General features: G+C 36.3%; 1 pseudogene; it reads left to right on the forward strand.

Annotated features, from left to right (window-relative positions):
• Window positions 1–414: 414 nt before the first annotated feature.
• On the forward strand, window positions 415–1,685 carry LOC116635872 (annotated as a pseudogene).
• Window positions 1,686–12,617: the final 10,932 nt, after the last annotated feature.

The raw sequence follows: 12,617 nt of genomic DNA on the forward strand, positions 1-12,617 counted from the left end.
AATTTATTTCTAGTTTAATTCCATTGTGGTCTGAAAATATACTTTGTATGATTTCTATTCTTTTAAGTTTATTAAGTTGTGTTTTATGGCGTAAAATGTGTATTTTGGTAAATGTTGCATGTAATCTTGAGAAAAATGTAAACTCCACTTTGAATGAAGTCTTCTATAAATGTCAATTAGATCAAGTTGATTGGTAGTGCTATTTAGGTCATCTCTATTCTTACTGATTTTCTGCCTGCTTGATCTATCAAATAGTGAAAGAGGTGTTGAAGTTTTCGATTAAGAATGGGTTTATTTCGAGTAGCCCCTCGGCAAGGTCCCAGGCGAGTGCCCAGGCCAACCCGGCCTCTTTCTTGCGGCGACTACCAGCTGCGAGTTTTCAGCTACAGAAGAAGGTGCTTGGGTATCAGAGACATGAATTACGCATGGTTCCTTACCACCACGAGCGAAGCGAGAAAGCCTTCTGCCATCTGAGTCGTGACAGACTTGGAGCAGGGCACCGAAATCAGTCATCTCCTTGGCTCCTGGATCACCAAACCCCAACACATTTCCTTTTATGACTGCTGTTATCACCATAAAAAATGGAAAGCCCATCCAATTTGATGAAGAGATGATGAAGAGAGCACTTGAGTATTCTCAAAGTGCCAGAATCCCAGAGCTGTTGTCCTAGCTAAAACAGTTACAATTAAAATTGCATAATCCTCCCACCATCAATTATCCAACCAGCCAAGGACAGATGGACATATGCATAACATCTGGCAGCCAAGATGGTCTTTGCAAGGTGTTTGAAATGATCGTTAATCCTGGAGATAATGTCCTCCTAAATTAACCTATTTATTCAGGAACACTTCAAGCTCTGAAGCCACTGGGCTGCAACATCATTAATGTTCCCAGTGATGAATATGGGATTATTCCAGACTCCCTCAAAGAAGTACTTTCCAAATGGAAACCAGAAAACTCAAAGAACCCCAAGAAAAACACCCCCAAGTTTCTTTACACTGTCCCAAATGGCAACAACCTTACTGGAAACTTATTAACAAGTAACCGCAAGAAGGAAATCTATGAGCTTGCAAGAAAATATGATTTCCTCGTCATAGAAGATGATCCTTACTATATTCTCCAGCTCAGCAAGTACTGGGTACCAACATTTCTTTCCATGGACATTGATGGGCATGTCATCAGAGCTGACTCTTTTTTAAAAGTCCTCTCCTCTGGGTTGAGAATAGGGTTTTTAACTGGTCTGAAACCCTTGATAGAGTTGTCTTACACACACAAGTTTCAACCATGCACCCCAGCACTTTTACACAGCTTCTGATATCACAACTTCTACACCAATGGGGAGAAGAGGGTTTCCTGGCTCATGTAGAGAGGGTTACTGATTTCTGTAGGAACCAGAAGAATGCATTACTGGCAGCTGCAGACAAATGGCTAAGTGGTTTGGCAGAATGGCATGTTCCTACTGCTGGAATGTTTTTATGGGTTAAAATTAAGGGCATTTCTGATGGAAAACAACTGATTGAAGAAAAAGCCATTAAGAAAGAGATATTAATGCTCCCCGGAAATGTCGTCTACATTGATAGCTCAGCTCCTAGCCCTTACTTAGAGCGTCCTTCTCTTCAGCTTCTCCAGAACAGATGGATATGGCCTTACAGAGAGTAGCCCAGCTTATTAAAGAATCTGTATGAAGAAATCAAACTTTTTATGAAGAAATCAAAATCTTCCAAGGGTTTTTCACATAAATTATTTTTAGCTTTTAGCAGGAAGAAATGATCATTGGCAATGCGTTAGACTTACAGATTGGATTTCAACAAGCATGTCATATCTGCAGTGATTTAACTAGACAACTTTTAAAGTGCCCTTAAATTCATCAGATTGACAAAATATATTTATAATTCACTTATACCTTTTGATAAATTTTCACCCTGCAAAAATTATTTTTATCCTGGATTTTACTGTAAAGAACTCCAGTTGCTTTATGGTTTCCCATAAATTTTCCTTGAAGCTAACATTTTACAATAAATTCTTTTGAAAATGTAAGAAAATAAATTAAATTCAAAATGGTATATAATGTGAAGTTTTTCTATTTTTAGGAAAATTTAATGAAAGCTTATTGCAAAAATTGTTAGAATTTGACTATTATAAGTGATTTTCAGTAAGTACCACAGGCATTGTGTTGTACCATAGAAATCCCTTTAAAATAAAATTTTGAAACTAAAAAAAAAAGAATGGATTTATTTCTCCATTCAGTTATCAGTTTTGCCTTGTGTATATTTTTCTTTTTGAAATTGAGATATAATTGACATACAACACTATATAAGTTTAGGCTGTAGAGCATAATGATTTCTCTTACATATATTGTGAAATGATCACGACAAGAAGTTTAGTACCACAATAAGTAAATGATTAACAATAAGTTTAGTTAACATTTGTTACTATATATATATGCACGCGCACACACACACACACACATACATACACATTATGTATTTTTTTTCCCTTGTGATGACAACCAAAGTTTTACTCTTTTTTTTTTTTATGGAAGTACAGTTGACCACAATGTTACATTAGTTTCAAGTAAGACTATTTATTATGCTATGCTTACAAGTGTAGCTACCATCTGTCACCTTATAACATTATTACAGCACCATTGACTATATTCCTTATGGTGCACCATTTATCTCTGTGAATTATTTATTCCATAACTGGAAGCCTGTATCTCCCACTCCCCTTCACCCATTTTTATCCATCCTCCACTCCCCTTTCCTCTGGCAACCCTCATTTTTTTCTTCACATTTATGGGTCTGTTTCTGCTTTATGTCTTTGTTTTTTGTTTTAGATTCCACATAAAAGTGAAATCATATGATATTGGTCATGCTCTGTCTGATTTATTTTACTTAGCATAATATCCTCTAGATCTATCCATGTTGTCACAAATGGCAAAATGTCATTCGTTTTTATGGCTGAGTAATATTCCATTTTGTGTGTATACACGCGTGCATACACACACTCTCTGTATCTTCTTTATGCATCATTCATCTATCAATGGACACTTGGTTTGTTTTCCTATCTTGACCATTATAAATAATGCTGCAATAAACATAGGGATGCATATACTTGTTTCAGTATTTTCATTTTCTTTGGGTAAATACCCAGTACTGGAATCACTGTATCATATGGTATTTCTATTTTTAATATTTTGAGGAAGCTCTATGATGTTTTCCACAGTGGCTGTACCAAGTTACATTTCTACCACCAGTGTACAAGGGTTCCTTTTCTTCTACAGTCTCACAAACACTTGTTATTCCTTGTCTTTTTGATTCTAGTCATCCTGACAGGTATAAGGTGACTTCTTGTGGTTTTGATTTGCATTTGCCTGATGATTAGTGATATTGAGCATCTTTTCATGTGTCTGTTGGCCATCTATATGTCTTCCTTCGAGAAATGTCTGTTCAGGTCCTCTACTCATTTTTTTAATCAGATTTTTTTTTTTTGGTGTTGAAGTGTTTAAATTCTTTAATATTTTAGATGTTAAACCCTTATCAAATATATTATTTGCAAATATCTTCTCCCATTAAGTAGGTTGCCTTTTCATTTTGTTGATGTTTTCTTTTGCTGTGCAAAAGCTTTTATTTTGATATAGTCACAATAGTTTATTTTTGCTTTTGTTTCATTTGCCTGAGGAGACATATTTAGAAAAATGTTGCTAGGATCTATGTCAAAGACATTATTGCCTATGTTTTCTTCTAGGAGTTTTATGGTTTCAGGCCTCACATTTAAGTCTTTAGTCCATTTTGAATTTTTTTTGTATATGGCATAATAAAGTGATCCAATTTTATTCTTTTGCATGTAGCTGTCCAATTTTACCAGCACCATGTAATGGAGAAACTGTCTTTTCCCCATTGTATATTCTTGCCTCCCTGTCATAGATTAATTAATCATACAAGTGTGGGTTTATTTCTGGACTCTATTCTGTTCCATTGATCTATTTGTGCGAGTACCATACTGTTTTTATTACTGTAGCTTTGCAGTATATCTTGATATCTAATATTGTGATACCTCCAGCTTTGTTTTCCTTTCTCAAGATTGCTTTGGCTATTTGGCATTTTTTTTTTTTTTTGTGGTTTGATACAAATTTTTGAATTCTGTGTTCTCGTTCTGTGAAAAATGCTGTTGGTATTTTGATAGGGATTGCATTAAATCTATAGATTGCTTTGGGTAGTATGGACATTTTAACAAGATTTGTTCTCCCAATCCATGGGCATGGAATATCTTTCCATTTCTGTGTCATCTTCAATTTCTTTCATCAATGTTTTATAGTTTTCAGAGTACAGGTCTTTCACCTCCTTGGTTAAGTTTATTCCTAATTATTTTATTCTTTTTGGTGCAATTATAAATTGTTTTCTTGGGGCACCTGGGTGGCTCAGTTGATTGACCCTCCAACTCTTGATTTCAGCTTGGGTCATGATCTCAGGGTCATGAGATGGAGTCCCACATCGGGCTCCATGCAGGGTGTGGAGCTTGCTTGTGATTCTCTCTTCCCCTCCCTCTGTCGCTCCTTCCACTGTGCTCTCTCTCTAAAAAATAAGTAAGTAAATAAATAAATAGTTTTCTTAATTTTTTTCTTTCTGCTACTTCATTATTAGTGTATGCAGCCAATTTCTGTGTATTAATTTTGTATCCTACAACTTTACTGAATGCATTTATTACTTCTAATAGTTTTTTGGTGGAGTCTTCAGTGTTTGCCACTGTAGCATCATATCACCTGCAAATAGTGACTGCTTAACTTCTTCCTTATCAATTTGGATGCCTTTTATTCCTTTTTCTTATCTGATTGCTGTGGCTAGGACTTCCAGTGCTATGTTGAATAAAGCGGTAAGAGTGGACATCTTTTCTTATTCCTAATCTTAGAGCAAAAGCTCTCAATTTTTCACCGTTGAGTATGATGTTAGCTGTGGATTTTTCATATATGGCCTTTATTATGTTGAGGTATGTTCCTACTAACCCCAGTTTGTTGAGAAATTTTATTATGAATGGATGTTGAATTTTTTCTAATATTTCTCTGTATCAAGATGATCATATGATTTTTATCCTTCATTTTGTTAATGTGGTGTATCGCATTGATTGATTTGTAAATATTGAACCATCCTTGCATCCCTGAGATATATCCCACTTGGCTGTGGTGAATGATTCTTTTCATGTATTGTTGAATGCAGTTTGCTCATACTTTGTTGAGGATTTTACATCTATGTTCATCAGAGATGTTGGTCTATAGTTTTCTTTTTTTTTTGAAATGTCTTTGGGTTTGGTATCAGGGTAATGCCAGCTTTGTAGAATGTATTTGCATGCTTTCCTTCCTCTTCTATTTTTGGAATAGTTTGAGGAGAATAAATATTAACTCATCTTAAATGTTTGGTAGGATTCACCTTTGAAGCCGTCTGGTCCTAAATTTTTGATTGTTGGGAGTTTTTGATTACCAATTAAATTTTGTTACTAGTAATTGCTCTGTTCAGATTTTCTGTTTCTTCCTGATTCCATTTTGGAAGATTGTATTTTTCTAGGAATTTATCATTTCTTCTAAGTTGTCCAATTTATTGGCATATAGTTATTCAGAGTAGTCTCTTATAATTTTTTGAATTTCTATGGGGTCAGTTGTTACTTCTTTTGTTTTGGATTTTTATTTATTTGGGTCCTCTCCATTATTTCTTGATGAGTCTGACAAAGGCTTTATCAGTGTGGTTTAACTTTTCAAAGAACCAGCTCTTGATTTCATTGATCTTTTCTCTATTTCATTTATTTCTGCTCTAATCTTCATTATTTCCTTTTTCTACTAACATTGGGCTTTGTTTTTTCTAGTTCCTTGAGGTATAAAGTTAGAATGTTTATTTGAAATTTTTCTTGTTTTGAGACAGACTTCAAATTTCCTCAAATTGCTATGAATTTCTATCTTAGAACTTGCTGCATCTGAAAGGTTTTGGACCATTGTGTTTTCATTTTCATTTGTTTACATGTATCTTAATTTCTCTTTAATTTCCTCATTGACCCAGTTGTTGTTTAGTAGCATGTTGTTTAGCCTCCACATGTATTTTATAGTTTTTTTTCTTGTGATTGATTTCTAGTTTCATACTGTTTAGTTCAGAAAAGATGTTTTATATGATTTTGGTCTTCTTGAGTTTATTGAGATTTTTTTCTGTGACCTAACTTATGATCTATCCTTGAGAATGTTCCATATGCACTTGAAAAGAATGTATATTCTGTTGTTTTTGGATAGAATGTTCTGTATATACCTGTAAAGTCCATCAGGTTTAATGTGTTGTTCAAAGACACTGTTTTGTTATTGACTTTCTGCCTGGATGATCTATCCATTGATTGTAGTGGGGTGTTAAAACCCCTTACTATTATTATATTACTGTCAATTTCTCCCTTTATGTCTATTAATATTTGCTTTATGTACTTAGGTGTCACAATGTTGGGTATATAGATATTTACAACTATTCTATCCTCTTATTGGATTGATCCTTTTGTCATTATGTTATGTCTTTGTCTCTTGTTGCAGTCTCTGTTTTAAAGTCTATATTGTCTGATAGAAGTATTGCTCTCAGCTTTTTTTTTGTTTTTTTGCTTCCATTTGCATGAAATATCTTTTTTCATCCTCTCATTTTCAGTCTGTATGTATCTTTATGTCTGAAGTGAGTCTCTTGGAGGCAGCATAGAGATGCATTTTTTTTTTTTTAATCCATTCCCTCACTCTGTGTCTTTTGATTGGAGCATTTAGACCATTTACATTTAAAGCCATTATTGGTAGATATGTACTTATTGCCTTTTTTGAAATTGTTTTTTGTATTATTTGTTGTTCTTATCTGTTCCTTTCTTCTCTTACCCACCTTCCTTGTGATTGATGACTTTCTATATTGTTATGTTTGGACTTCTCATTATTTTTTTGTGTATCTATCTTAAGTTATGGGTTTGTGGTTACCATTAGTTCATATATAACATCCTAAGTACTTGGTAGTCTATATTGTATGTTGATGTTCACTTAAGTTAAAACACATTCTAAAATCACTTCTTTTTTATTCCCCCCTCCATATTTTATGTATATGTTGTCATATTTTACATCTTTTTATTCATAATTTTCTTCTAATGAAGGCTTTTTCTTTTCTGCTTAAAGAAGTCCCTTTAACATTCTTTTAAGGCCAGTTCAGTGGTTATGAACTCCTTTAATTTTTGTTTGTCTGGGAAACTCTTTAACTCCCCTTCAGTTCTAAATGATAACCTTGAAATGTAGAGTATTCTTGATCATAGGCTATTTTCCCTTCAGCTCTTTGGATATATCATGCCATTCCCTTCTGGCCTGCAAACTTTTTGATAAAAAATCAGCTGATAACCCTATGGGGTTTCCCTTATATGTAACTTTTTGCTTATCTCTTGCTGCTTTTAAAATTCTCTCTTTATCTTTAATCTTTGACATTTTAATTATTATGTTTCTTGGTGTGAACCTCCTTGGGTTCATCTTGTATGGCGCTCTCTGTGATTCCTGATCCTGGATATCTTTTTCCTTCCCTAGGTTAGGAAATTTTTTTAGCTAATATTTCCTCAAATAAGTTTGCTGCCCTTATCTCTTTCTCCTCCTCCTCCTCTACCTCCTCCCCTTCTTCTTCTTCTTCTTCTTCTTCGACCCCTATAATGTGAATGTTTGTTCACTTGATGTTTTCTAAGAGATACCTTAATTCATCTCATTTATTTTTTCTTTCTTTTTGCTATTCAGTTAGGGTGCTTTCCATTACCCTGTCTTCCAGATTGTTAGTCCATTTTTCTGCCTCCATTAATCTACTGTTGATTCCATCTAGTGTATTTTTCATTTCAGTTATATATTCTTCAACTCTAGTTCTCTTTTAAATGCTTTATTTCTTTGTTGAAGTTCTCACTGAGTTTTTCCACTTTTCTCCAATCTCATGTGCATCTTTATGATCACTACATTAAACTCTTTATCAGACATACTATTTATCACTATTGCATTAGTTTTTTATCTGATGCTTTTTCTCATTCTTTTGTTTGGAGCATATTTCTCTATCTACTTATTTTGCTTAACATTCTGTGTTCATTTCTATGAATTAGGAGGAACAGCTACTTCTAAACTTGAAAATATGGTCTTGTTTGTCCCCTTTGTAGACTATGTATGCCTGGTGACTTTGTCTGATGGCTGAAACTGTGGCTTCTGTGGGCTGGGGCTTCCATGCTGGGGCTGCCCTTGGAAGAGAGCCAGAGCTGTGGTGGGCACAGCCCAAAGTGGTCCTGGGGTTCTCCATGAAGAGAATGCTCTGGCAGAAGAGCTGAAGCTGAAGTGAGTGCAAGCAAGTGGGTTCCAGGGCTCCCTGTACAGAAGGTGGCCTGGCAGGACAGCTAAAACTAATGTGGGTGAGGCCTGGGGTGGTCCCTAGGCTCTCAATGTAGAGGGCACCCTGACATGATAGCTGAAACTGACATGGGTACAAGCCTGCATACTCCAGAGTGTTCAGCACAGTAGGCGCCCTGGCAGGGTAGCTGGAGCCAAGGTGAGGTGTGGGTGTAGGGTCTCAGTGTGCTCCATATAGGAGTGCTCTGGCAGGGCTGGAACCAAGGCAGGCACAGGCCAAGGTTTCCCAGAGCACTCAGTGCAAGGAATACCCTGGTGGGGTGGCTGAAGCTAAAGCAGACATGAGCCAGAAGGTCCCAGAGCACTCTTAGCCAGAAGTGCCCTAGCAAGCCATCTGGAGCCAAAGTGGTGTGGGCCAGGAGTGTTCTGGGGTGCTATGCATCTGCGTCACATTGGTGAGATGGCTGAAGTGAGGGTTGACCTAGTGTGTCCCAAAATGTCCCAAAATGCACCATGGTGAGGATGCCTTAGTGGGGTGTCTGGGGCTGCCTTGGTAGGATGGCTGGGGCTAGTGTGGGCTAGGCTCCTGGGGTTCATGAAGCAATAGACTGGCCAGGGCACCCAGACCCCTCTCCCATCCATGCTTTCAAGGTGGAGGGGGAACATAAACCATGGTACTAACTAGCCCTTCTGACCCTGAGAGATTTCCAGCAGCTTCCCCACCATTTGGCAGGGTTCTAGGGCTGGTTCCTTTATATTCTAGTTGCCGTTTTAAACCTTGGCTTTTTATCTGTGCTGCAGGGCAGACAAATCTGCTCACCGTCCCTTAGTACTATCCCTCCCCACTGCAGATTTTAGTGTATAGAGTGGGAATTCCCTGCACTATTATATCTCTGTCGCTCTTGTCATTCTTTACGTGGTCTCTATCTTTTGTTATGTTGTTCAGTCAGCCCTCAGTTATTCTTTAGGAGGAATTGCTCTATATGTAGGTGTAGATTTGGTGTGTCTGTGGAGGGGGTGGGTTTAGAGTCTTTCTATGTCACCATCTTGGAACCCAGAGAAAAACTCTGCCTCTTGTATTTTCACACTCTTTTGTAATATACACACACATTTAAGATTTGTATGTTTTGTTATATGCACACACATTTAGGATTCTTATGTTTTCTTGGAGAATTGATTCTTTATCCTGATATAATGCTCCTAGTTCTCTCTCCATCTTTTCCTTCTTCTGATGTCCTTTTTGTCTGAAATTAATATTGCTACTCCAGATTTCTTTTGATTAGTGTTAGTATGGTATACCTTTCTCTCAGTCCTTTACTCTTAAAATATAAAGAATCATTATACTTAAAGTAGGTTTTCACAGACAACTTATAGTTGGATCTCTTTTATTTTCAAATATCCTTCCTCTGCTACCCCATTCCTCTTCATCATCATTTTTCTTTCTTCTCTTCTTCTTTCCCTTTTCCTTCTCCTTCATTTCTTTTCTCCATCTACTTCTTCCTTTCATCATCCTGTTTTTTTCTTCTTCTCCTAAAAACCAAAGCACTGAATTTTCTTACCTTGGATTTAACCAGCAAGATATCAAGTAGAATAGGAAGAGATACCTATGTGAAGTACCATATGGGAATAGGTACCATATGGGGGTAGGTAACGTAAAAGCAAATGAAATAAATTACCCAGATGTTTATACATGTGCCTGTTTTGGTGGGCTGAAGTATAGTTGTTTTAAGGCAGTGGGTGAATTGGAATAGGTTTGGCAAATAAGCTTGCTGTGACACAAATAGAATTTTAAATTTTGTCAACATATCTGGGTTTATGCTCTCTAGATTGTCTCTTATTGGCCTGTTATTCTTCTTTCTGAGAGTTCCAGCTTGGTTCCAAAGGGAAAGGATACAGAGTTGAGCCAAAGTGCTGGAGGTGGGATGAGGGCAGTGTCCCTCTAGGGCCCAGACAGGTGGTGTTGGCACTATTGTAAAAAATGATAAAACTCTAAGGAGCAGGTGAATCTTAGAGTGAGGAGTCAGAGCTACTTAGTAACATTTTTCTGTTAATTTTAGGAGACTTGGTTTGATTTTATAATGAATAACCACTTACAGGAACCAGAGGACACTACCTCAACTCCATGTCTAAACTCTGGACCCCAAATAGCATTTTTATCCTTCAGAAATCACAGATATGGAAAAAATGTACAAGCTTCTTATAGGGATGGGATTTGAACACAAGCATTTTTAGAGAATGATGGGCATGTTTGTCTATATCTCACTTGCTAAAATCTTAATATACTCTACTAAAGTGCATTTCATAGAATATTGTTGCTTCACACCAGTGTTCTCAACCTAAACTGTATATTAGCATCACCTGAGAAACTTTAAAAGTACCAATGCTCAAGATAATTTAATTGTTCTAGGGCATTGGTATTTTTTAAAGCTCTCAGGTGAACTAATGTCCACCTAAGGATGTGATCCACTACCTTACACACTTAGAGATGTGTTCCCATGTTGCATTGGAATTTTAGTCCATTGTTTCTTGGTTTGTCCTTTGTGGCAATGAAGGACAACTGGCCACTGGTGTTCTAGAACAGTGCTCCAAATGTTTGAAAATAAATCAGCCCCTCAGGCTCTTCTCTGAGCTAAGTAAACCTAGTGCGTTTTACCTTGCCTCTCAGAAGAGTTCGACTGTTTTTCTAATTTTTATGAGGAATTATTACAACTTTAAATGTCTTGAAAGGTGAAAAACCAAAGTTTGCGGGGGGAGAGACTTTAATTATAATGACAAAATTTATTACCATTCCTTACCCATTGTTCTCTTGTCAAAATATTCTTACAGTAGGGCACCTGGGTGGCTCAGTCCTTAAGCGTCTGCCTTCGGCTCAGGTCACGATACTAGGGTCCTGGGATCGAGCCCCGCATCGGGCTCCCTGCTCAGCGGGAAGCCTGCTTCTCCCTCTCCCACTCCCCCTGCTTGTGTTCCTGCTCTCGCTGTCTGTCAAATAAATAAATAAAATCTTTAAACAAACAACAAAAAAACATTCTTACAGTATATTAACATTTCCTATTTCTGAAGCAATTATTGCCTGTTGAACACCTATTATTAGTGTTCAGCTTACATGCTGATATAATTACATGTTTCTAAAATCTTATATTGTTGATTTTTCTAGTTTTTTGAAGTCTTCTGCTGAGAAGAGACTACTTATATATTTCATTAAACTTATTGGGATAAGATAGGGCACTGTTGAGCAATAAATTTTAAGGAAAGATTCTGTGGAAAGCCCATTTCTATCTTATTACTGTAACATTTAGGTATATTGGATTCCTGCTTTAAATTCTGCCTGAAGCTTGTCAAATGGAAGGAAAAGCAAGGGAGGAAAGAGTACCTTAAATATAAACTATTGAGCAAGGAGTAAAATTTCCCCCAAAGCAATGAACCATTTAACTTCTACCAGTGTTATCTGGGAAATAAAAAAATATCAGTAGAAGAAACTTGGAAATCAGAATAAGCACTCAGCCTACAGAGACTCCAAAAAGTCTGGTTTGGGGAAGTCGGATAGAACTCTGCCTCTCAAGATAGCTATCAATGATTTTTTTTCCTTTTATTTATAAATTAAACTTAATTTGCCTAAAGATTGACAAGAATTCAAGATTCTTGATTCAAGATTGACAGGAATTCAAAATCTATTACAAATCAGCATAGCACTGTATAAGCGTGGCAAACTGTATTATGAAGGGGTGAAAGAAGCTTATCCTAAAATAGAGTGGATAATATTTTAAGATGTCAAATAAATGATAGTTAGAACTTACTGTACTTGCTTATGTTATGTTTTAAGGGAGAGGGTAAATAAGCATTCACACATGGGAGCATGAACATGTATACACTTAGAAATATATTTTTATTATTTTTCAGATCAACCCTAAAATAAAACTTTCAGACACTGGCTAGGTAGTGAGGCAAAAGGGATCAAGGAATCACAGCAATGTTTTACAGTTAATCTTAAAATAGCTAGTTACAAAGAAATATTATTGACCACACAACAAAAAGTATTAAAATACCTTTTGTCAGTTTCTTCATCTGTAGTGATAAAGCTCAACTAGCTGACTCCTTAAGCCCTTTTCCTAAGCCCCACTGCCACGATTGTTTATTTAGTAAAGACTTGTTTTTTTAAATAACAGGACCAACATGAGGAAGGCTTCACCATTAAAAGGGAATTTATGGTAAGAATACTGGGGATTTTACAAAACTTTTTAAATATTGAAGAAGCAACTCTTAAGAA

Source organism: Phoca vitulina, unplaced genomic scaffold (assembly GCF_004348235.1).
Source record: "Phoca vitulina isolate PV1807 unplaced genomic scaffold, GSC_HSeal_1.0 scaffold11, whole genome shotgun sequence".
NCBI classification, from domain to species: domain Eukaryota; kingdom Metazoa; phylum Chordata; class Mammalia; order Carnivora; family Phocidae; genus Phoca; species Phoca vitulina.